The sequence below is a fragment of the Oncorhynchus gorbuscha genome, linkage group LG03 (assembly GCF_021184085.1).
Source record: "Oncorhynchus gorbuscha isolate QuinsamMale2020 ecotype Even-year linkage group LG03, OgorEven_v1.0, whole genome shotgun sequence".
Classification (NCBI taxonomy): domain Eukaryota; kingdom Metazoa; phylum Chordata; class Actinopteri; order Salmoniformes; family Salmonidae; genus Oncorhynchus; species Oncorhynchus gorbuscha.
In genome coordinates, this window is record NC_060175.1 from 104,163,905 (window position 1) to 104,187,260 (window position 23,356).

The following is a 23,356-nucleotide window of genomic DNA, read 5'->3' on the forward strand; positions in this document are numbered from 1 at the left end:
CTGGTAATAAACCACTGGTAATAAACCACTGGTAATAAATCACTGGTAATAAACCACTGGTAATAAATCACTGGTAATAAATCACTGGTAATACACCACTGTACATAAACCACTGGTAATAAACCACTGGTAATAAACCACGGTAATAAACCCCTGGTAATAAACCACTGGTAATAAACCACTGGTAATAAACCACGGGTAATAAACCACTGGTAGTAAACCACTGTAATAAACCACTGGTAATAAACCACTGGTAATAAACCACTGGTAATAAACCACTGTAATAAACCACTGGTAATACACCACTGGTAATAAATCACTGGTAATAAACCACTGGTAATACACCACTGTACATAAACCACTGGTAATAAACCACTGGTAATAAACCACGGTAATAAACCCCTGGTAATAAACCACTGGTAATAAACCACTGGTAATAAACCACGGGTAATAAACCACTGGTAGTAAACCACTGTAATAAACCACTGGTAATAAACCACTGGTAATAAACCACTGGTAATAAACCACTGTAATAAACCACTGGTAATACACCACTGGTAATAAATCACTGGTAATAAACCACTGGTAATAAACCACTGGTAATAAACCACTGGTAATAAACCACTGGTAATACACCACTGGTAATACACCACTGGTAATACACCACTGGTAATAAACCACTGGTAATAAACCACTGGTAATACACCACTGTACATAAATCACTGGTAATAAACCACTGGTAATAAACCACTGTAATAAAACACTGGTAATAAACCACTGGTAATACACCACTGGTAATACACCACTGGTAATACACCACTGGTAATAAATCACTGGTAATAAACCACTGGTAATAAACCACTGGTAATACACCACTGTAATAAACCACTGGTAATAAACCACTGGTAATACACCACTGGTAATAAACCACTGGTAATAAACCACTGGTAATAAATCACTGGTAATAAACCACTGTAATAAACCACTGGTAATAAACCACTGGTAATAAACCACTGGTAGTAAACCACTGTAATAAACTACTGGTAATAAACCACTGTAATAAACCACTGGTAATAAACCACTGGTAATAAACCACTGTAATAAACCACTGGTAATAAACCACTGGTAATAAACCACTGGTAATAAACCACTGGTAATAAACCACTGGTAGTAAACCACGGTAATAAACCACTGGTAATAAATCACTGGTAATAAACCACTGGTAATAAACCACTGGTAATAAACCACTGGTAATAAACCACTGTAATAAACCCCTGGTAATAAACCACTGGTAATAAACCACTTGTAAATACAACCATCTCTGCAACACCAATCAGGCCTTCATGGTAGAGTGGCCAGACAGAAGCCACTCCTCAGTAAAAGGCACATGACAGCCCGCTTGGAGTTTGCCAAAAGGCAACTTAAGTACTCTCAGATCATGAGACACAAGATTCTCTGATCCGATGAAACCAAGATTGCACTCTTTGGCCTGAATACCAAGTGTCACGTCTGGAGGAAACCTGGCATCAATCTTACGGTGAAGGATAATAATAATAATAAGAGAATTGCTTGAGCCAAGAAACATGAGCAATGGGCATAAACTGGTGGAAATATGTTTTGGTCTGATGAAATTTGAGATTTTTGCATCCAACCACCGTGTCTTTTTGAGATGCGGTGTGGGTGAACGGATGATCTCCACATTTGTATTTCCCACCGTGAAGCATGGAGGAGGAGGTGTGATGGTGTGGGGGTGCTTTGCTGGTGACACTGTCTGTGATTTATTTAGATTTCAAGGCACACTTAACCAGCATGGCTCCCACATCATTCTGCAGTGATACACCATCACATCTGGTTTGGGCTTAGTGGGACTATCAAATCAAATCAAATCAAATGTATTTATATAGCCCTTTGTACATCAGCTGATATCTCAAAGTGCTGTACAGAAACCCAGCCTAAAACCCAAAAACAGCAAGCAATGCAGGTGTAGAAGCACAGTGGCTAGGAAAAACTCCCTAGAAAGGCCAAAACCTATGAAGAAACCTAGAGAGGAACCAGGCTATGTGGGGTGGCCAGTCCTCTTCTGGCTGTGCCAGGTGGAGATTATAACAGAACATGGCCAAGATGTTCAAATGTTCATAAATGACCCCACTCTGTGTGCTGGTTGCAGAGACCCCACTCTGGTTGCTGGTTGGAGAGACCCCACTCTGGTTGCTGGTTGCAGAGACCCCACTCTGGTTGCTGGTTGGAGAGACCCCACTCTGGTTGCTGGTTGCAGAGACCCCACTCTGTGTACTGGTTGCAGAGACCCCACTCTGTGTACTGGTTGCAGAGACCCCACTCTGTGTACTGGTTGCAGAGACCCCACTCTGGTTGCTGGTTGCAGAGACCCCACTCTGGTTGCTGGTTGCAGAGACACCACTCTGGTTGCTGGTTGCAGAGACACCACTCTGTGTACTGGTTGCAGAGACCCCACTCTGGGTACTGGTTGCAGAGACCCCACTCTGGGTACTGGTTGCAGAGACCCCACTCTGGGTACTGGTTGCAGAGACCCCACTCTGGTTGCTGGTTGGAGAGACCCCACTCTGAAAGGACAACACATTGGTGGCTGGTTGCAGAGACCCCACTCTGGGTACTGGTTGGAGAGACCCCACTCTGAAAGGACAACACATTGGTGGCTGGTTGCAGAGACCCCACTCTGTGTGCTGGTTGGAGAGACCCCACTCTGAAAGGACAACACATTGGTGGCTGGTTGCAGAGACCCCACTCTGGGTACTGGTTGGAGAGACCCCACTCTGGCTACTGGTTGGAGAGACCCCACTCTGAAAGGACAACACATTGGTGGCTGGTTGCAGAGACCCCACTCTGGGTACTGGTTGGAGAGACCCCACTCTGGCTACTGGTTGGAGAGACCCCACTCTGAAAGGACAACACATTGGTGGCTGGTTGCAGAGACCCCACTCTGGGTACTGGTTGGAGAGACCCCACTCTGGGTGCTGGTTGCAGACACCCCACTCTGGGTGCTGGTTGCAGACACCCCACTCTGGGTGCTGGTTGGAGAGACCCCACTCTGGGTGCTGGTTGCAGACACCCCACTCTGGGTGCTGGTTCACATTACTCAGAGGAATGGGTTAATAATAGTGTAATGAATGCAAAACACTGCAGATGTAATTACTGTTTCTATGAGATTATCAACATGATGTGTAATGCTGTGCTCTGTCTGGTGTTTCTATGAGATTATCAACATGATGTGTAATGCTGTGCTCTGTCTGGTGTTTCTATGAGATTATCAACATGATGTGTAATGCTGTGCTCTGTCTGGTGTTTCTATGAGATTATCAACATGATGTGTACTATGCTGTGCTCTGTCTGGTGTTTCTATGAGATTATCAACATGATGTGTACTATGCTGTGCTCTGTCTGGTGTTTCTATGAGATTATCAACATGATGTGTAATGCTGTGCTCTGTCTGGTGTTTCTATGAGATTATCAACATGATGTGTACTATGCTGTGCTCTGTCTGGTGTTTCTATGAGATTATCAACATGATGTGTAATGCTGTGCTCTGTCTGGCTCTTCTTTACAGCCAACTGTTATTAAACTGTTTTTACATGGCTCAGATAGTGGGATTTGATTTGGTATTCGTTCTGCTGCTTTTCTTTCTACCTCCCTCCCTCCCTCCCTCCCTCCCTCCCTCCCTCCCTCCCTCCCTCCCTCCCTCCCTACCTCCTTCCCTCCCTCCATACCTCCCTTCCTTCCTCCCTACCTCCCTCCTCCTTCCCTCCCTCCCTCCCTCCCTCCCTCCTCCCTCCCTCCCTCCCTCCCTCCCTCCCCCTCCCTCCCTCCCTCCCTCCCCCTCCCTCTGTCTGTCCAAACTGTTTAATGCTCTCCTCCAAATACAAACCACTTAATCTGTGTTAGTCTGACACAAACATGTGATGCAGAACAGTTGTCAACAGAGATACAGGGGAGGAGGCAGAACGAAGAGAGACAGAGAGTATGCAGTACAGGGGAGGAGGCAGAACGAAGAGAGACAGTGAGTATGCAGGATAGGGGAGGAGACAGAACGGAGAGAGACAGAGAGTATGCAGTACAGGGGAGGAGACAGAACGGAGAGAGACAGAGAGTATGCAGTACAGGGGAGGAGCCAGAACGAAGAGAGACAGTGAGTGTGCAGTACAGGGGAGGAGGCAGAACGGAGAGAGACAGAGAGTATGCAGGATAGGGGAGGAGGCAGAACGGAGAGAGACAGAGAGTATGCAGTACAGGGGAGGAGGCAGAACGAAGAGAGACAGAGAGTGTGCAGTACAGGGGAGGAGGCAGAACGAAGAGAGACAGTGAGTATGCAGGATAGGGGAGGAGACAGAACGGAGAGAGACAGAGAGTATGCAGTACAGGGGAGGAGGCAGAACGAAGAGAGACAGAGAGTATGCAGTACAGGGGAGGAGGCAGAACGAAGAGAGACAGAGAGTATGCAGTACAGGGGAGGAGGCAAAACGGAGAGAGACAGAGAGTATGCAGTACAGGGGAGGAGGCAGAACGAAGAGAGACAGAGAGTATGCAGTACAGGGGAGGAGGCAGAACGAAGAGAGACAGTGAGTATGCAGGATAGGGGAGGAGACAGAACGGAGAGAGACAGAGAGTATGCAGTACAGGGGAGGAGGCAGAAGGGAGAGAGACAGAGTGTGCAGTACAGGGGAGGAGGCAGAACGGAGAGAGACAGTGAGTATGCAGGATAGGGGAGGAGACAGAACGGAGCTGCAAATGAGGACATGGTGAAAGAAACCGTGGGAGGGAGGGAGGGAGGGAGGGAGGGAGGGAGGGAGGGAGGGAGGGAATAGACGAGAGCAGAGCAGAATAGAGAAGACCAGAACAGAATAGACGAGAGCAGAACAGACCAGAGCAGAGCAGAATAGGGGAGAGCAGAACAGAACGGAGCAGAGCAAACAGAATAGATGAGAGCAGAACAGAAAACGGGAGCAGGGAGACCAGGCAGAGCAGAACAGAAGGGAGGGAGCAGAACAGAAGGGAGGGAGCAGAGCAGAACAGAATAGATGAGGCAGAACAGAAGGGACGGAGCAGAACAGACCAGAGCAGAGCAGAACAGAATAGATGAGAGCAGAACAGAATAGACGAGAGCAGAGCAGAACAGAATAGATGAGAGCAGAACAGAATAGACGAGAGCAGAACAGACCAGAGCAGAGCAGAACAGAATAGATGAGAGCAGAACAGAATAGACGAGAGCAGAGCAGAACAGAATAGATGAGAGCAGAACAGAATAGACGAGAGCAGAACAGACCAGAGCAGAGCAGAACAGAATAGATGAGAGCAGAACAGAATAGACCAGAGCAGAACAGAATAGACGAGAGCAGAACAGACCAGAGCAGAGCAGAACAGAATAGACGAGAGCAGAACAGACCAGAGCAGAGCAGAACAGAATAGATGAGAGCAGAACAGACCAGAGCAGAGCAGAACAGAATAGATGAGAGCAGAACAGAATAGATGAGAGCAGAACAGACAGCAGAACAGAATGAGCTACAGTTTTAATACACTGAAGGAAAGAGGAGGAGGAACACGAGAACACCTCTACTGCTGTAGCCACAGCTCCAGCTTCACAGCACCAGCTTCACAGCACCAGCTTCACAGCACCAGCTTCACAGCCTTTGTATTGAGAATCAGTGGTGCAGGACCAGAGAAGGAGCAGTGAGAGATCTGTATCAGCCAGCCATTCAGGACCAGTGAGGGAGCGCGTTTATAGCAGCACACAGCCAAGGGAAACGTCTGTGACAAACCTGAAAGGAAAGGATACTCTTGACTGCTTTTTGGACTACGGTGGACTACAGTGTCTGAGCCCTGGTAGGACTCAGTGAATCACAGTCCTGGCTGGTAGATGGATTCAGTGATTCAGCTGGTAGAGTGATTCAGTGATTCAGCTGGTAGATGGATTCAGTGATTCAGCTGGTAGAGTGATTCAGTGATTCAGCTGGTAGATGGATTCAGTGATTCAGCTGGTAGATGGATTCAGTGATTCAGCTGGTAGATGGATTCAGTGATTCAGCTGGTAGATGGATTCAGTGATTCAGCTGGTAGATGGATTCAGTGATTCAGCTGGTAGATGGATTCAGTGATTCAGCTGGTAGAGGGATTCAGTGATTCAGCTGGTAGATGGATTCAGTGATTCAGCTGGTAGAGTGATTCAGTGATTCAGCTGGTAGAGTGATTCAGTGATTCAGCTGGTAGAGAGATTCAGTGATTCAGCTGGTAGATGGATTCAGTGATTCAGCTGGTAGAGTGATTCAGTGATTCAGCTGGTAGAGTGATTCAGTGATTCAGCTGGTAGAGTGATTCAGTGATTCAGCTGGTAGAGAGATTCAGTGATTCAGCTGGTAGATGGATTCAGTGATTCAGCTGGTAGAGTGATTCAGTGATTCAGCTGGTAGAGGGATTCAGTGATTCAGCTGGTGTGTCTGTATGGATGTGGTGAACTACAGCGTTGCCTAGCAGGATCGTCGGAGTCAGACGTCGCCGGAGGATTAACCTTCCAGACATCAAGAAGAGAAAACAGGAAAGGGGAATCGGTCTCACTCGGTCCCCTCATCGTGACTACAACCCCTTTTTGATCAACCTTTCGTATTGACTGAAGAGGAAGAGACAGGAGATATGGATTCCTACACATCTAGCTAATTCGTCTGATGGTTTCAGTGTGGTAATTAACTTTTTTCTTTGTTGCCTCATGCGTTTATTTTCTGTCCTCTCTTTCATCATCCCCATCTTTAATTTAGTAACATATTCTGTGAGTGTTACTGGGGCTGTACAAGTTAGCCATGAATCCTTATATTAAATTAAATATATATAATATATTATATTAAAGGCTAGTTAAGAGTTGTGTTCACACTGGTCAGATTTGAAGATTCAGCAACATACAAGAAAGAAATAGGCAGAAATATCTCCACAAACGATGGCTGTTTTTTTGTTGTTGTTGTAGTATACTAAAAAAAATATACAGAGAAAACACAATGAAACCTCTGACAGTTCCTGAAGAAACACTAGATCACTAACAGCCCTTCAGGTCTTTAAGACACAATGAAACTCTGACAGTTCCTGAAGAAACACTAGATCACTAACAGCCCTTCAGGCCTTTAAGACACAATGAAACTCTGACAGTTCCTGAAGAAACACTAGATCACTAACAGCCCTTCAGGCCTTTAAGACACAATGAAACTGACAGTTCCTGAAGAAACACTAGATCACTAACAGCCCTTCAGGCCTTTAAGACACAATGAAACTCTGACAGTTCCTGAAGAAACACTAGATCACTAACAGCCCTTCAGGTCTTTAAGACACAATGAACGGAGACAGTTTCTGAAGAAACATTTGATCTGACTAATCAGGGATACCTGACTTCAGGCCATTTAAGACACAATGAATTTGCGTTGACAGTTCCTGAAGAAACACTAGATCACTAACAGCCCTTCAGGTCTTTAGAGGAACAGAAGAATGAGATAGAAGAGACGGCCTTTATCTGGGATCTGATAGAGTGCGAATACACCATTTGACCTCCTGTAATGGCAGGCAGGCAGGGATACCTGACTGTCAACACAACATTTAATTTATGGACGGCAGGCATGTTCCATTTGCAGGTTGCAGGCAACAGGCACACAGGTACAGAATATATTTATAGGCAGGCAGGCAGGCAGGCAGGCAGGCATACACTAGGCAGGCAAAGGCAGGCAGGCATAAGAGGAACAGAAGAATGAGATAGAAGTTGTAAGGCCTTTATCTGGGTATCTGATAGCAGGCAGGTAATAAAGGCAGAAGGCAGGCATCATAGGGCAGGCTGTTCAGGCAGGCCAGGCGTAAGGCAGGCAGGCAGGCAGGCAGGCAGGCAGGCAGGCAGGCAGGCAGGCAGGCAGGCAGGCAGACAGCAGACAGACAGGCAGACAGACAGACAGACAGACAGACAGACAGACAGACAGACAGGCAGACAGACAGGCAGGACAGACAGACAGACAGCAGGCAGGCAGACTCTCCCCAGGGGAGCAGTGGGTAGTGGCAGTGAGTGGGAGTGAGATAATAATGACTCTCCCCAGGGGAGATACAGTGGGATACAGTGGGTTGTAGTGAGTGGGAGTGAGATAATAATGACTCTCCCCAGGGGAGATACAGACTCTCCCCAGGGGAGATACAGTGGGTTGTGGTAGTGAGTGGGAGTGAGATAATAATGACTCTCCCCAGGGGAGATACAGTGGGTAGTGGTAGTGAGATAATAATGACTCTCCCCAGGGGAGATACAGTGGGTTGTGGCAGTGAGTGGGAGTGAGATAATAATGACTCTCCCCAGTGGGTAGTGGTAGTGAGATAATAATGACTCTCCCCAGGGGAGATACAGTGTGTTGGGTAATGTTCACAGAGTGCTATTCCCTCTCTGGGGAGAAGCCTTCTGGTTTCAGCTTTGACGATGGAGGCTCGTCGTTGAGGAAATTCACCAGGAGGAGCAGCTATCTCTCTGGAAGTGAATGCAAAGTAGTCGCTACTTAATTATCTATACATATGGGTACACTATAGTTTCTTCTGTGCTTTGTTTTTACTACCCAGAGCCAGAGAAATATATGAAAATGTTATAAATTGAAAAAATATTCCCTGAGGAGAACAGTGAGATTTAATGTATTTTGCTTTTGTGATCTGTTACAGTAGAATATTTGATCAAATAAAATACAAGCATTTCATTCCTTTTTTCTCCCATCTCAATCCGTACATTTTATTTAACAACATTTTACACCAAAATAAAATCTGTTCTCATGCCTAAACCCTAAATACACATGAACACGTGTGGAAGTTGGCAAGTTCTTGTTTTTGCCTTGAAAATCTCAGAGGCTGAACTAAAATCCCAGAGGCTGAACGAAAATCTCAGAGGCTGAATGAAAATCTCAGAGGCTGAATGAAAATCTCAGAAGCTGAACTAAAATCCCAGAGGCTGAACGAAAAGCTCAGAGGCTGAATGAAAATCTCAGAGGCTGAACGAAAATCTCAGAGGCTGAACGAAAATCTCAGAAGCTGAACTAAAATCCCAGAGGCTGAACGAAAAGCTCAGAGGCTGAACGAAAATCTCAGAGGCTGAAGCGAAAATCTCAGAGGCTGAACGAAAAGCTCAGAAGCTGAACGAAAAGCTCAGAGGCTGAATGAAAAGCTCAGAGGCTGAATGAAAAGCTCAGAGGCTGAACGAAAAGCTGTGAGAAAAATAAACACATATAGTTAGCTTTATTGGTACTTTGCTAAACATGTCTTTCTTCGAGGAGGGATTCTTTTGAAATATCCACTAATGAATGGGTGATGGGCATGATTGTCTCACCATTTCTCATCTCAGAGAGAGATCCTCATCACTGAAGCATCATTGAACTAAAGAGGACACCGTGTCTGAGGCTTGAGGACAGTCGAGTCAGCTCTGTGCTGGCCACACAACTTTACCACAGTGGATCTAAGATATCCTCATCATTGGCACATAAAAAAAACTAACCTACGGAGTCTGTGCAGAGGTCACACAACACGATGATTGAGACCCGAAAACATCAGAGCCAGGAGGACAAGATTCAGGACCGGAGTCGGGACCAGAATCGGGACCAGAATCAGGACCAGATCCAGGACTAGAGTCAGAACCAGACCCAGGACTAGAATCAGAACCAGATCAAGGACTAGAGTCAGAACCAGATCCAGAACTGGAGTCAGAACCGGATCCAGGACTAGAGTCAGAACCAGAGTCAGAACCAGAACCGAAGTCAGAGCCAGTGTCAGAACCAGTGTCAGAACCAGAACCGGAGTCAGAGCCAGATCCAGAACCAGTGTCAGAACCAGAACCGGAGTCGGGACCAGATCCAGGACCAGAGTTGGGACCAAAGTCAGGATGGGGTGTAACATGTGTGTGGTGAACCGGCCGGAGCAACAGTACAAAGTTATGTTCCAGGTGAGAACTAAGTTATCCTCTACTGCCCCCCCCCCCCTTCTGCTCGCCTCCCCCCACCAGGGTTGGGGTCAATTCAGTTAACTGGTTCTGACCCCAAACCCTGCTCTCCAAAGGTTCATGACCCCTTCATATCTATCTCTCTCTCTACAAGCGTGTGATGTACTGTATATCTGCCTGCTTCAGTCAGTTATTCTTTTGGGACTTTAATTCATCTTCTACACAGCCACATTGGGGCAACTCAGATCAATGTTTCCAGGGAGAGGCATTTGATTGATGATTTTCCGATCGTAGTCCATTTTAATGGGATATGATTTATTTTTTTTTAAAGGTGTCAAGAACCATTTTCAGAGACATGTTAACTATCAATATTTATGAATAGCACCACGAAAACCCCACATTGCTTCACAGTAGGCCCTGCTCATCCATAATGCAGAGTAGCTAATTCGACTATTGATTAAGGTCGCTAGATCACAGAGCTGAAACTACTGCTCTCCTCTGGTTAAAACGTCTGCTAAATGACATATATTATTATATTATTATTATTATTATTATTTATTATTATTATTATTATTATTATTATTATATTATTATTATTATATTATTATTATATTATTATTTATTATTATTATTATTATTATTATTATTATATTATTATTATTATATTATTATTATTATATTATTATTATTATTATTATTATTATATTATTATTATTATATTATTATTATTATATTATTATTTTATATTATTATTATTATTATTATTATTATTTTATATTATTATTATTATATTATTTTATTATTATATTATTATTATTATTATTATTATTATTATATTATTATATTATTATTATTATATTATTATTATTATTATTATTATTATTATTATTATTATTAAATGACATATATTATTATTATTATTATTATTATTATATTAAGGTTATAATGTAGTCAATTACTTTCATTTCAATGGCAGAACATATTCACACTTTACCCCATTTTGATTGTGTTACAGCCTGATTTTAAAATGCAATAAATTGAGATTTTGTCTCACCTCATAATGCCAAAGTAGAATTATGCTTTTAAAAAATATATATATATTTTTTTTACAAATTAATTGAAAATGAAAAGATGAAATGTTTCGAGGCAATAGGTATTCAACCCCTTTGTCATGGAAAACCCAATCAAGTTCAGGAGTAAACATTTCATTAATTAACAAGTCACATAATATGTTGCATGGACCTATTCTGTGTGTAATAATAGTGTTTAACATGATGCACTGCTTATTATCTACGCATAGTCGCTTTTCCTCCCCTATTTATCACATGCGCCGGAAAACAAGCCCTTAACCAACAATGCATTTTTAGATGCACTATTGTAAAGTGACTATTCTACTGGATGTCATAAGGTAAATGCACCAATTTGTAAGTTGCTCTGGATAAGAGCGTCTGCTAAATGACTTAAATGTAATGTAAATGTAAGAAAAGTAAGAGATAAGAAACACAAATAATTCAAGAGCAGCAGTAAATAACAATAGTGAGGCTACATACAGTGGGTACCGGTACAGGGTCAAAGTGTCAATGTGCCGGGGACATCAGTGTTGAGGTAATTATGTATATGCAGGTTATTAAAGTGGCTATGCATAGATTATAGTAGCAGCAGCGTAGGGGGGGGGGGGGTGTAAATAGTCTGGGAAGCCATTTGATTAGCTGTTCAGGAGTCTTATGGCTTTGGCTTAGAAGCTGTTTGGGAGCCTCTTGGACCTAGACTTGGCGCTCGGGTACCGCTTGCTGTGCGGAAGCAGAGGGAACAGTCTATGTCTCGGGTGGCTGGGCCTTCCTCTGACACCACCTGGTATAGAGGTCCTGGATGGCAGGAAGCTTGGCCCCGGTGATGTAGTGGGCTGTTCTCACTACCCTCTGTAGTGCCTTGCGGTCGGAGGCCGAGCAGTTTCCATACCAAGCAGTGGTGCAACCCGTCAGGAGGCTCTCGATGGTGCAGCTGTAAAATCTGTTGAAGGATATTTTGAGGATCTGAGGACCCATGCCAAAACTTTTCAGTCTACTGAGGTGGAATAGGTTTTGTCGTGCCCTCTTCACGACTGTCTTGGTGTGTTTGGACCATGTTAGTTTGTTGGTGATGTGGACACCAAGGAACTCAAAGCTCTCAACCTGCTCCACTACAGCCCACTACAGCCCCATCAATGAGAATGGGGGTCGTGCTCTGTCCTCCTTTTCCTGTAGTCAACAATCACCTCCTTTGGACTAAGCACGCACCCCTGAGAGGCACCCCGTGTTGAGGATTTTTTTTTGCGAAGACCGATTTTTCAGGATGCCTCATGGTCTGACACACTCTAGCTCTGTCACCTTTCACCACAGATGAGGAAGTGTAACATAGACAGATGTGCAGTATTGATACCCATCCAATGTAAAAACTGATATCTCCACCTTAAACTGACATATTTCTTTATGGTGGTTTCTCAGTCCTCCCCACAGATGGCTGTTTCTGTGTGTGTGTGTGTGTGTGTTATTGTACCTAGCAGCCTGGGGCTACTCCTCAGTCCCCCCCACAGATGGCTGTTTCTGTGTGTGTGTGTGTGTGTGTGTGTGTGTGTGTGTGTGTGTGTGTGTGTGTGTGTGTGTGTGTGTGTGTGTGTGTGTGTGTGCGTGCGTGCGTGCGTGCGTGCGTGCGTGCGTGCGTGCGTGCGTGTATTATTGCACCTAGCAGCCTGGGGCTACTCCTCAGTCCTCCCCACAGATGGCTGTTTCTGTGTGTGTATTGTTGCACCTAGCAGCCTGGGGCTACTCCTCAGTCCTCCCCACAGATGGCTGTTTCTGTGTGTGTGTGTGTATTGTTGTACCTAGCAGCCTGGGGCTACTGCTCAGTCCTCCCCACAGATGACTGTTTCTGTGTGTGTGTGTGTATTGTTGTACCTAGCAGCCTGGGGCTACTCCTCAGTCCCTCCCACAGATGGCTGTTTCAGCAACACTGCCATCCTGACACAATTCAAATCACATTTTGATTTACAACAGACACATGTATCTACAAACAGACGTAGACTTTACAGGGAGCACTAGTACAACATCAATGTCCAGAGGTACGAAGTATTTTAGGTATATATGTTACAGTACCAGTCGAAAGTTTGGACACAGCTACTCATTCAAGTTTTTTTTTACTATTTTGTACTTTGTAGAATAATAGTGAAGACTTCAAAACTATGAAAAAACACATACGAAATAATGTAGTAACAAATCAAAATATATATTATATTTGTGATTCTTCAAATAGAGACCCTTTGCCTTGGGGACAGCTTTGCACATTCTTGGCATTCTCTCAACCAGCTTCACCTGGAATGCTTTTCCAACAGACTTGAAGGAGTTCCCACATTATGATGAGCACTCGTTGGCTGCTTTTTTCTTTCACTCTGCTGTCCGAATCATCCCAAACCATCTCAATTGGATTGAGGTCGGGTGATTGTGGAGTCCGGGTCATTTGATGCAGCGCTCCATCACTCTACGTCTTGGTCTAATAGCCCTTACACAGCCTGGAGGTGTGTTGGGTCATTGTCCTGTATCACTACAGAATTCTGGGGTAGCCATGTGGTCGAGGGGAATTCCTTCTTATGATGTGACTATCGGCTCGTATGACAGGCCGGTTGTTACAGTGTTGTTACAGATGAACCGGAGTTAGAACCTTGAGCTTCGCTTTAAAAAAATATATATTAGCATTGTCAGAAATGCTACAAAAAGGTAGCACATCGTTGGTTCTCAATGGTTCTCAATGGACAGAAATAATCATTTTAGAGCGATAAATTATACATTATATATTTAGTAAAAATGGTTGCACCTTCAAATGTTGCCAATACCAATTTAAAAAAATAATCTAATGTGAATTTTAATGACATTATAGTCTTGTTTTAATCCAAGGTCTAGAATTTGAGCTTCGTGGGTAAAGAAAATCATCCGAATATTAAAATGCTAACAACCCCGTTTAAAACCTGGTATGTGGTTCTCAGGAAGTGTGTTATCTACCTCCAGCTGATTTGCAAATATTCATATGTTGTCTCATTCACTGCCTGTCACCAAGGGAGTACTACAAGGCTCAATCCTAGCCCCACACTCTTCTCAATTGACATCAACATAGCTCAGGCAGTAGGAGGCTCTCTCGTTCGTTTATATGCAGATGATACAGTCTTATACTCAGCTGGCCCCTCCTCAGATGTTGTGTTAAATGCTCTACAACAAAGCTTTCTTAGTATCCAACAAGCTTTCTCTACCCTTAACCTTGTTCTGAACAGCTCCAAAACAAAGGTAATGTGGTTTGGTAAGAAGAATGCCCCTCTCCCCACAGATGTGATTACTACCTCTGAGGGTTTAGAACTTGAGGTTGTCACCTCATACAAGTACGTGGGAGTATGGCTGGACGGTACACTGTCCTTCTCTCAGCACATATCAAAGCTGCAGGGTAAAGTTAAATCTAGACTTTGTTTTCTCTATTGTAATTGCTCCTCTTTCACCCCAACTGCCAAACTAACCCTGATTCAGATGATCATTCTACCCATGCTAGATTGCGGAGTAGTAATTTATAAATAGGCAGGTAAAGGTGCTCTCGAGCGGCTAGATGTTCTTTACCATTCGGCCATCAGATTTGCCACCAATGCTCCTTATAGGACACATCACAGCACTCTATACTCCTCTGTAAACTGGTCATCTCTGTATACCCAGCGCAAGACCCACTGGTTGATGCTTATTTATAAAACCCTCTTAGCCCCCCCCCCCCTATCTGAGATATCTACTGCAGCCCTCATCATACCACATACAACACCAGTTCTGCCAGTCACATCCCGTTAAAGGTCCCTAAAGCACACACATCCCTGGGTCGCTCGTCTTTTCAGTTCGCTGCAGCTAACGACTGGAACGAGCTGCAACAAACACTCAAACTGGACAGATTTATCTCCATCTCTTCATTCAAAGACTCAATCATGGACACACTTACTGACAGTTGTGGCTGCTTTGCATAATGTGTTGTTGTCTCTACCTTCTTGCCCTGTGTGTTGTTGTCTCCACCTTCTTGCCCTGTGTGTTGTTGTCTCCACCTTCTTGCCCTGTGTGTTGTTGTCTCCACCTTCTTGCCCTGTGTGTTGTTGTCTCCACCTTCTTGCCCTGTGTGTTGTTAACTTGTTGTTGCCCAATAATGTTTGTACCATGTTTTGTGCTGCTACCACGTTGTGTTGCTACCATGTTGTTGTCATGTTGTGATGCTACCATGCTATTTTATCATGTGTTGGTGCCTTGCTATGTTGTTGTGTTAGGTCTCTCTTTATGTAGTGTTGTCTCTCTTTATGTAGTGTTGTCTCTCTTTATGTAGTGTTGTCTCTCTTTATGTAGTGTTGTCTCTTGTCTTTATGTTGTTGTGTTGTCTCTCTTTATGTAGTGTTGTCTTTATGTAGTGTTGTCTCTCTTTATGTAGTGTTGTCTCTCTTTATGTAGTGTTGTCTCTCTTTATGTAGTGTTGTCTCTCTTTATGTAGTGTTGTCTCTCTTTATGTAGTGTTGTCTCTCTTTATGTAGTGTTGTCTCTCTTTATGTAGTGTTGTCTCTCTTTATGGAGTGTTGTCTCTCTTTATGTAGTGTTGTCTCTCTTTATGGAGTGTTGTCTCTCTTTATGGAGTGTTGTCTCTCTTTATGTAGTGTTGTCTCTCTTTATGTAGTGTTGTCTCTCTTTATGTAGTGTTGTCTCTCTTTATGGAGTGTTGTCTCTCTTTATGGAGTGTTGTCTCTCTTTATGTAGTGTTGTCTCTCTTTATGTAGTGTTGTCTCTCTTTATGTAGTGTTGTCTCTCTTGTCTTGCTATGTTGTTGTGTTAGGTCTCTCTTTATGTAGTGTTGTCTCTCTTTATGTAGTGTTGTCTCTCTTTATGTAGTGTTGTCTCTCTTTATGTAGTGTTGTCTCTCTTTATGTAGTGTTGTCTCTCTTTATGTAGTGTTGTCTCTCTTTATGTAGTGTTGTCTCTCTTTATGTAGTGTTGTCTCTCTTTATGTAGTGTTGTCTCTCTTGTCTTGCTATGTTGTTGTGTTAGGTCTCTCTTTATGTAGTGTTGTCTCTCTTTATGTAGTGTTGTCTCTCTTTATGTAGTGTTGTCTCTCTTTATGTAGTGTTGTCTCTCTTTATGTAGTGTTGTGTTGTTGTCTCTCTTTTTAGTGTTGTCTCTCTTTATGTAGTGTTGTCTCTCTTTATGGAGTGTTGTCTCTTTATGGAGTGTTCTTTATGGAGTGTTGTCTCTCTTTATGTAGTGTTGTCTCTCTTTATGTAGTGTTGTCTCTCTTTATGTAGTGTTGTCTCTCTTTATGTAGTGTTGTCTCTCTTTATGTAGTGTTGTCTCTCTTTATGTAGTGTTGTCTCTCTTTATGTAGTGTTGTCTCTGTTTATGTAGTGTTGTCTCTCTTGTCTTGCTATGTTGTTGTGTTAGGTCTCTCTTTATGTTGTGTTTGGTGATGTGTGTAGTGTTGAGTCATTTCAGACGCTGTGTCAGGTGACGTGTGTAGTGTTGAGTCATTTCAGACGCTGTGTCAGGTGACGTGTGTAGTGTTGAGTCATTTCAGATGCTGTGTCAGGTGACGTGTGTAGTGTTGAGTCATTTCAGATGCTGTGTTAGGTGACGTGTGTAGTGTTGAGTCATTTCAGATGCTGTGTTAGGTGACGTGTGTAGTGTTGAGTCATTTCAGTTAGGTGACGTGTGTAGTGTTGTCACCTACCACAGCGGGAGCCTCTGTAAGGATGAGCCGGAGAGACAGCCTGGTGTGGAGGGCTGGTGCGTGGAGGTGGTGACGGATAGACCGGACCGTGCAGGCGCACTGGAGCTCTTGAGCACCGAGCCTGCCCAACCTTACCCGGTGCCTGCCCGGTCTCTTTAGCCCCCCGGTAAGCACAGGAAGTTGGTGCAGGTCTCCTACCTGGCTTCACCACACTTCCTGTGTCCCTCCGCCAATACATTTTTGGGGCTGACTCTCAGGCTTCCATCCACGCCGCCGTGCTGCCTCCTCATACCAGCGCCTCTCCGCCTTCATCTCTTCTTTGGGGCGGCGATATGCTCCAGGCTGTGGCCAGGGTCCTTTACCTTCCAATTCTTCCTCCCAAGTCCATTCCTCCAAATAGTGCAGCCTCTCCCACTGCTGCTGCTGCTGCTGTTGCTGCTTCTCCTGCTGCCTCTGTTGCTTCTCCTGCTGCCTCTGTTGCTTCTCCTGCTGCCTCTGTTTCTTCTCCTGCTGCCTCTGTTGCTTCTCCTGCTGCCTCTGTTGCTTCTCCTGCTGCCTCTGTTGCTTCTCCTGCTCCTGCCTCTGTTGCTTCTCCTGCTGCCTCTGCCTCTGCCTTGCTTCTCCTGCTGCCTCTGTTGCTTCTCCTGCTGCCTCTCCTGCTGCCTCTTGCTTCTCCTGCTGCCTCTGTTGCTTCTCCTGCCTCTGCCTCTGTTGCTTCTCCTGCTGCCTCTGTTGCTTCTCCTGCTGCCTCTGTTGCTTCTCCTGCTGCCTCTGTTGCTTCTCCTGCTGCCTCTGTTGCTTCTCCTGCTGCCTCTGTTGCTTCTCCTGCTGCCTCTGTTGCTTCTCCTGCTGCCTCTGTTGCTTCTCCTGCTGCCTCTGTTGCTTCTCCTGCTGCTGCCCGTTACCACGCCGCTTGGTCCTGTTGTGGTGGGTGATTCTGTAACGGTATTCCTGTGGTGAAGTAGAGGCGGACCAAAACGCAGCGTGGTTATATTGATTCATAAAAAAAGATCACCATGAACACTACAAAACAATAAACGTGGAAAACCAAAAACAGCCCTATCTGGTGCAAAACACAGAGAGAGGAACAATCACCCACAAACACACAGTGAAACCCAGGCTACCTAAGTATGATTCTCAATCCGAGACAACTAATGACACCTGCCTCTGATTGAGAGCCATACTAGGCCGAAACATAGAAATACCCCCCAAAACATAGAAAAACAAACATAGACTGCCCACCCAACTCACTCCCTGACCAGACTAAATAATGACAAAACAAAGGAAATAAAGGTCAGAACGTGACATTCTCATTTACAACTGGGACAAACAACAACACAGAGTTACACATGGAGTAAAACAAACATACAGTCAATAATACCGTATAAAAAGTATATGTACAGTGAGTTCAAGTGAGGTAAGATAAGGGAGTTAAGGCAATAAATAGGCCACGGTGGGGAAATAATTTACAATATAGCAATTAAACACTGGAATGGTAGATGTGCAGAAGATGAATGTGCAAGTAGAGATACTGGGGTGAAATAGGGGATGAGGTAGGTAGATGGGCTGTTTACAGATAGGGGATGAGGTAGTTGGATGGGCTGTTTACAGATAGGAGATGAGGTAGTTGGATGGGCTGTTTACAGATAGGGGATGAGGTAGTTGGATGGGCTGTTTACAGATAGGGGATGAGGTAGTTGGATGGGCTGTTTACAGATAGGGGATGAGGTAGTTGGATAGATGGGCTGTTTACAGATAGGGGATGAGGTAGTTGGATGGGCTGTTTACAGATAGGGTATGAGGTAGGTAGATGGGCTGTTTACAGATAGGGGATGAGGTAGGAAGATGGGCTGTTTACAGATAGGGGATGAGGTAGTTGGATGGGCTGTTTACAGATAGGGGATGAGGTAGTTGGATGGGCTGTTTACAGATAGGGGATGAGGTAGTTGGATGGGCTGTTTACAGATAGGGGATGAGGTAGGTAGATGGGCTGTTTACAGATAGGGGATGAGGTAGTTGGATGGGCTGTTTACAGATAGGGGATGAGGTAGTTGGATAGATGGGCTGTTTACAGATAGGGGATGAGGTAGTTGGATAGATGGGCTGTTTACAGATAGGGGATGAGGTAGTTGGATGGGCTGTTTACAGATAGGGGATGAGGTAGTTGGATAGATGGGCTGTTTACAGATAGGGGATGAGGTAATTGGATGGGCTGTTTACAGATAGGTGATGAGGTAGTTGGATAGATGGGCTGTTTACAGATAGGGGATGAGGTAGTTGGATGAGCTGTTTACAGATAGGGGATGAGGTAGTTGGATGACTGGGCATTCCATGTTGGTTCAATGTCATTTCATTGAAATTACGTGGAAACAACATTAACCTAAACACTATGTCCAGTGGGGAAGTGATTCAACCAGACTGGAGTCGTATGAATGAATCATTTAACCAGACTGGAGTCGTATGAATGAATCATTTAACCAGACTGGAGTCGTATGAATGAATCATTTAACCAGACTGGAGTCGTATGACTGAACCATTAAACCAGACTGGAGTCGTATGAATGAATCATTTAACCAGACTGGAGTCGTATGAATGAATCATTTAACCAGACTGGAGTCGTATGAATGAATCATTTAACCAGACTGGAGCCATTTGAATGAATCATTAAACCAGACAGGAGCTGTTTGAATGAACCATTTAACCAGACTGGAGTCGTATGAATGAATCATTTAACCAGACAGGAGCTGTTTGAATGAATCATTTAACCAGACAGGAGCTGTTTGAATGAACCAGCAGGTAGCCTGGTTGTTAGAGTGTTGGGCCAGTAACCGTAAAGTTGCAAGATTAAATCCCCCAGCTGACAAGGTACAAATCGGTCATTCTGCCCCTTAACAAGGCAGTTAACCCACTGTTCCTAGACCAGTTAACACACTGTTCCTAGACCAGTTAACACACTGTTCCTAGACCAATTAACACACTGTTCCTAGACCAGTTAACACACTGTTCCTAGACCAGTTAACACACTGTTCCTAGGCCAGTTAACACACTGTTCCTAGACCAGTTAACACACTGTTCCTAGGCCATCACTGTAAATAAGAATTTGATCTGAACTGACTTGCCTTGTTAAATAAATAAATAAACATTCAACCAGACTGGACCATTCCATCATTATTAATCTTTCACACTACACCCACTCTGTGTGTCTGGCTAGCAGTCAGGCTCTCTTTCTCTGTCTCCCTCTCTTCCCTTTTCCCTGTCTCCCTGTCTCCTCTCCCTGTCTCCTTCTCTCCCTGCCTCCCTGTCTCCTTCTCTCCCTGTCTCCCTGTCTCCTTCTCTCCCTATCTCCTTCTCTCCCTGTCTCCTCTCCCTGTCTCCCTGTCTCCTTCTCTCCCTGTCTCCTTCTCTCCCTTTCTCCCCATCTCCTTCTCTCCCTCTCTTCCTCTTTCCCTGTCTCCTCTCACCGTTTCCTTCTCTCCCTGTATCCCTGTCTCCTTCTCTTCCTCTCTCCCTTTCTCCCTGTCTCCCTCTCTCCCATTCTCCCTGTCTCCCTATCTCCCATTCGCCCTGTCTCCCTGTCTCCCTCTCTCCCATTCGCCCTGTCTCCCTGTCTCCTTCTCTCCCTGTCTCCATCTCTCCCATTCTCCCTGTCTCCCTCTCTCCCATTCGCCCTGTCTCCCTGTCTCCCTGTCTCTTTCTCTCCCTGTCTCCTTCTCTCCCTGTCTCCTTCTCTCCCTGTCTCCTTCTCTCCCTGTCTCCTCTTGCTGTTCTCTTCTCGCCCTGTCTCCTTCTCTCCCTGTCTCCTTCTCTCCCTGTCTCCTTCTCTCCCTGTCTCCTCGTGCTGTTCTCTTCTCGCCCTGTCTCCTTCTCTCCCTGTCTCCTTCTCTCCCTGTCTCCTTGTCTCCCCTCCCGTGTCTCCTTCTCTCCCATTCTCCCTGTCTCCTCTCCCATTCTCCCTGTCTCCTCTCCCATTCTCCCTGTCTCTTCTTCCTGTCTCCCTGTCTCCTTATCTCCCTGTCTCCTTATCTCCCTGTCTCCTCTCCCTGTCTCCCTGTCTCCTCTTCCTGTCTCCCTGTCTCCTTCTCTCCCTGTCTCCTCTCCCTGTCTCCTTATCTCCCTGTTTCCCCTCCCGTGTCTCCTTCTCTCCCATTCTCCCTGTCTACTCTCCCATTCTCCCTGTCTCCCCTCCCGTGTCTCCTTCTCTCCCATTCTCCCTGTCTCCTCTCCCATTCTCCCTGTCTCCTCTCCCTGTCTCCCTGTCTCCTCTTCCTGTCTCCCTGTCTCCTCTCCCATTCTCAGTGTCTCCTCTCCCTGTCTCCCTGTCTCCCTGTCTCCTCTTCCTGTCTCCCTGTCTCCTTATCTCCCTGTCTCCCTGTCTCCTCTTCCTGTCTCCCTGTCTCCTCTCCCATTCTCCCTGTCTCCTCTCCCATTCTCAGTGTCTCCTCTCCCTGTCTCCCTGTCTCCTCTTCCTGTCTCCCTGTCTCCTTATCTCCCTGTCTCCTCTCCCTGTCTCCTTATCTCCCTGTCTCCTCTCCCTGTCTCCTTATCTCCCTGTCTCCTCTCCCTGTCTCCTTATCTCCCTGTCTCCTCTCCCTGTCTCCTTATCTCCCTGTCTCCTCTCCCTGTCTCCTTATCTCCCTGTCTCCTCTCCCTGTCTCCTTATCTCCCTGTCTCCTCTTCCTGTCTCCCTGTCTCCTTATCTCCCTGTCTCCTTCTCTCCCTGTCTCCTTATCTCTCTGTCTCCTTATCTCCCTGTCTCCTTATCTCCCTGTCTCCTTTCCCTTTCTCCTCATCTCCTTGTCTCCTTATCTCCCTGTCTTCTTCTCTTCCTGTGCTGCATTTTTTCATTGTTCCCTTCAAATCAGGGACTGATTTAAACCTGGGACACCAGGTGTATTAATTATCCGGTAGAACATAAAACCAGCAGGCTCCTCTCCCTGTCTCCCATTCTCCCTGTCTCCCTGTCTCCTCTCCCTGTTTCCTTCTCTCCCTGTCTCCCTGTCTCCTCTTCCTGTTTCCTTCTCTCCCTGTCTCCCCATGTCCTTCTCTCCCTCTCTCCCATTCTCCCTGTCTCCCTCTCTCCCATTCTCCCTGTCTCCCTCTATCATTGACTCCCTCTCTCTCTTTCCCTCTCTCACCTCTGTGTCTGTCAGATTTGTCTCAATGGGATGCCGTTGTCAAGGCAACTGGGGTCATTAGACAAGGCAATGCTTCCTCACACTGACACGCAGAGAGACACAGTAATGAACCCCCCCCACACAGACACACACACACACACACACACACACACACACACACACACACACACACACACACACACACACACACACACACACACACACACACACACACACACACACACACACACACACACACACACACACTCGCTACTCACACACTCAAATACACAGAAGGAAACACCAACCACCCCAAGCCATTAACTCTTATACAATGACACATTGTTAATCACTTTGGGGTGGCAGGGTAGCCTAGTGGTTAGAGTGTAGGGGAGGCAGGTAGCCTAGTGGTTAGAGTGTAGAGGAGGTAGGGTAGCCTAGTGGTTAGAGTGTAGAGGAGGTAGGGTAGCCTAGTGGTTAGAGTGTAGGGGAGGCAGGTAGCCTAGTGGTTAGAGTGTGTGGGAGGTAGGTAGCCTAGTGGTTAGAGTGTGTGGGAGGTAAGTAGCCTAGTGGTTAGAGTGTGTGGGAGGTAGGTAGCCTAGTGGTTAGAGTGTAGAGGAGGTAGGGTAGCCTAGTGGTTAGAGTGGCAGTTAACCCACTGTTCCCAGGCCGTCATTGAAAATAAGAATTTGTTCTTAACTGACTTGCCTAGTTAAATAAAGGTAAAATAAAATGTTGGTACTATTTTCACATGAATGTGGAGGAATTTTCAGAAAACATAGTAAAAAAAAACTCCAGTCTGATAATCAAAACCTTTCGTTGTTCATTTTGTTTGTAGAAATGTTTCACCACACAACCGCTGAACCAAAATATCAGTGAAATATAATGACTCCATTTAATGGCCACCAAAACACGACCTAGTCATATCTTACCAAACGTAGATATTTTAACAATCATTTCATCCAATAGCAAAGAATGTAAGACACGTGTTCCTTTGAGTGAGGTACGCTAATGTACAGTAAATTACTGTATATTACACTGTTTTCACATTAAGCAATGCACGTGCACTAGTCATTACAATTGATTGATAATAATCTGGATCCAGTCTCTGGTGTCCCCATAGACTCACCCTCTCGGAGGACCTGAGCCCTAGGACCATGCCTCGGGACTACCTGACATGATGACTCCTTGCTGTCCCCAGTCCACCTGGCCGTGCTGCTGCTCCATTTTCAACTGTTCTGCCTTATTATTATTTGACCATGCTAGTCATTTATGAACATTTGAACCTCTTGGCCATGTTCTGTTATAATCTCCACCCGGCACATTTACATTTACATTTAAGTCATTTAGCAGACGCCCTTATCCAGAGCGACTTACAAATTGGTGCATTCACCTTATGACATCCAGTGGAACAGCCACTTTACAATAGTGCATCTAAATCTTTTAAGGGGGGTGAGAAGGATTACTTTATCCTATCCTAGGCACAGCCAGAAGAGGACTGGCCACCCCACATAGCCTGGTTCCTCTCTAGGTTTCT

The 23,356-nt window shown here is 45.2% G+C and overlaps 1 protein-coding gene across 1 annotated transcript in view; it reads left to right on the plus strand.

The window, feature by feature from the left end:
- Positions 1-5,471: 5,471 nt before the first annotated feature.
- LOC124018091 (PDZ domain-containing protein 4-like) overlaps positions 5,472-23,356 on the plus strand; it is a 62,185-nt gene continuing 44,300 nt past the window's right edge. Inside the window, exon 1 of the mRNA XM_046333351.1 lies at positions 5,472-6,703. The gene's annotated coding sequence lies outside the window, so the exon portion shown is untranslated. The remainder of the gene's footprint in view (positions 6,704-23,356) is intronic.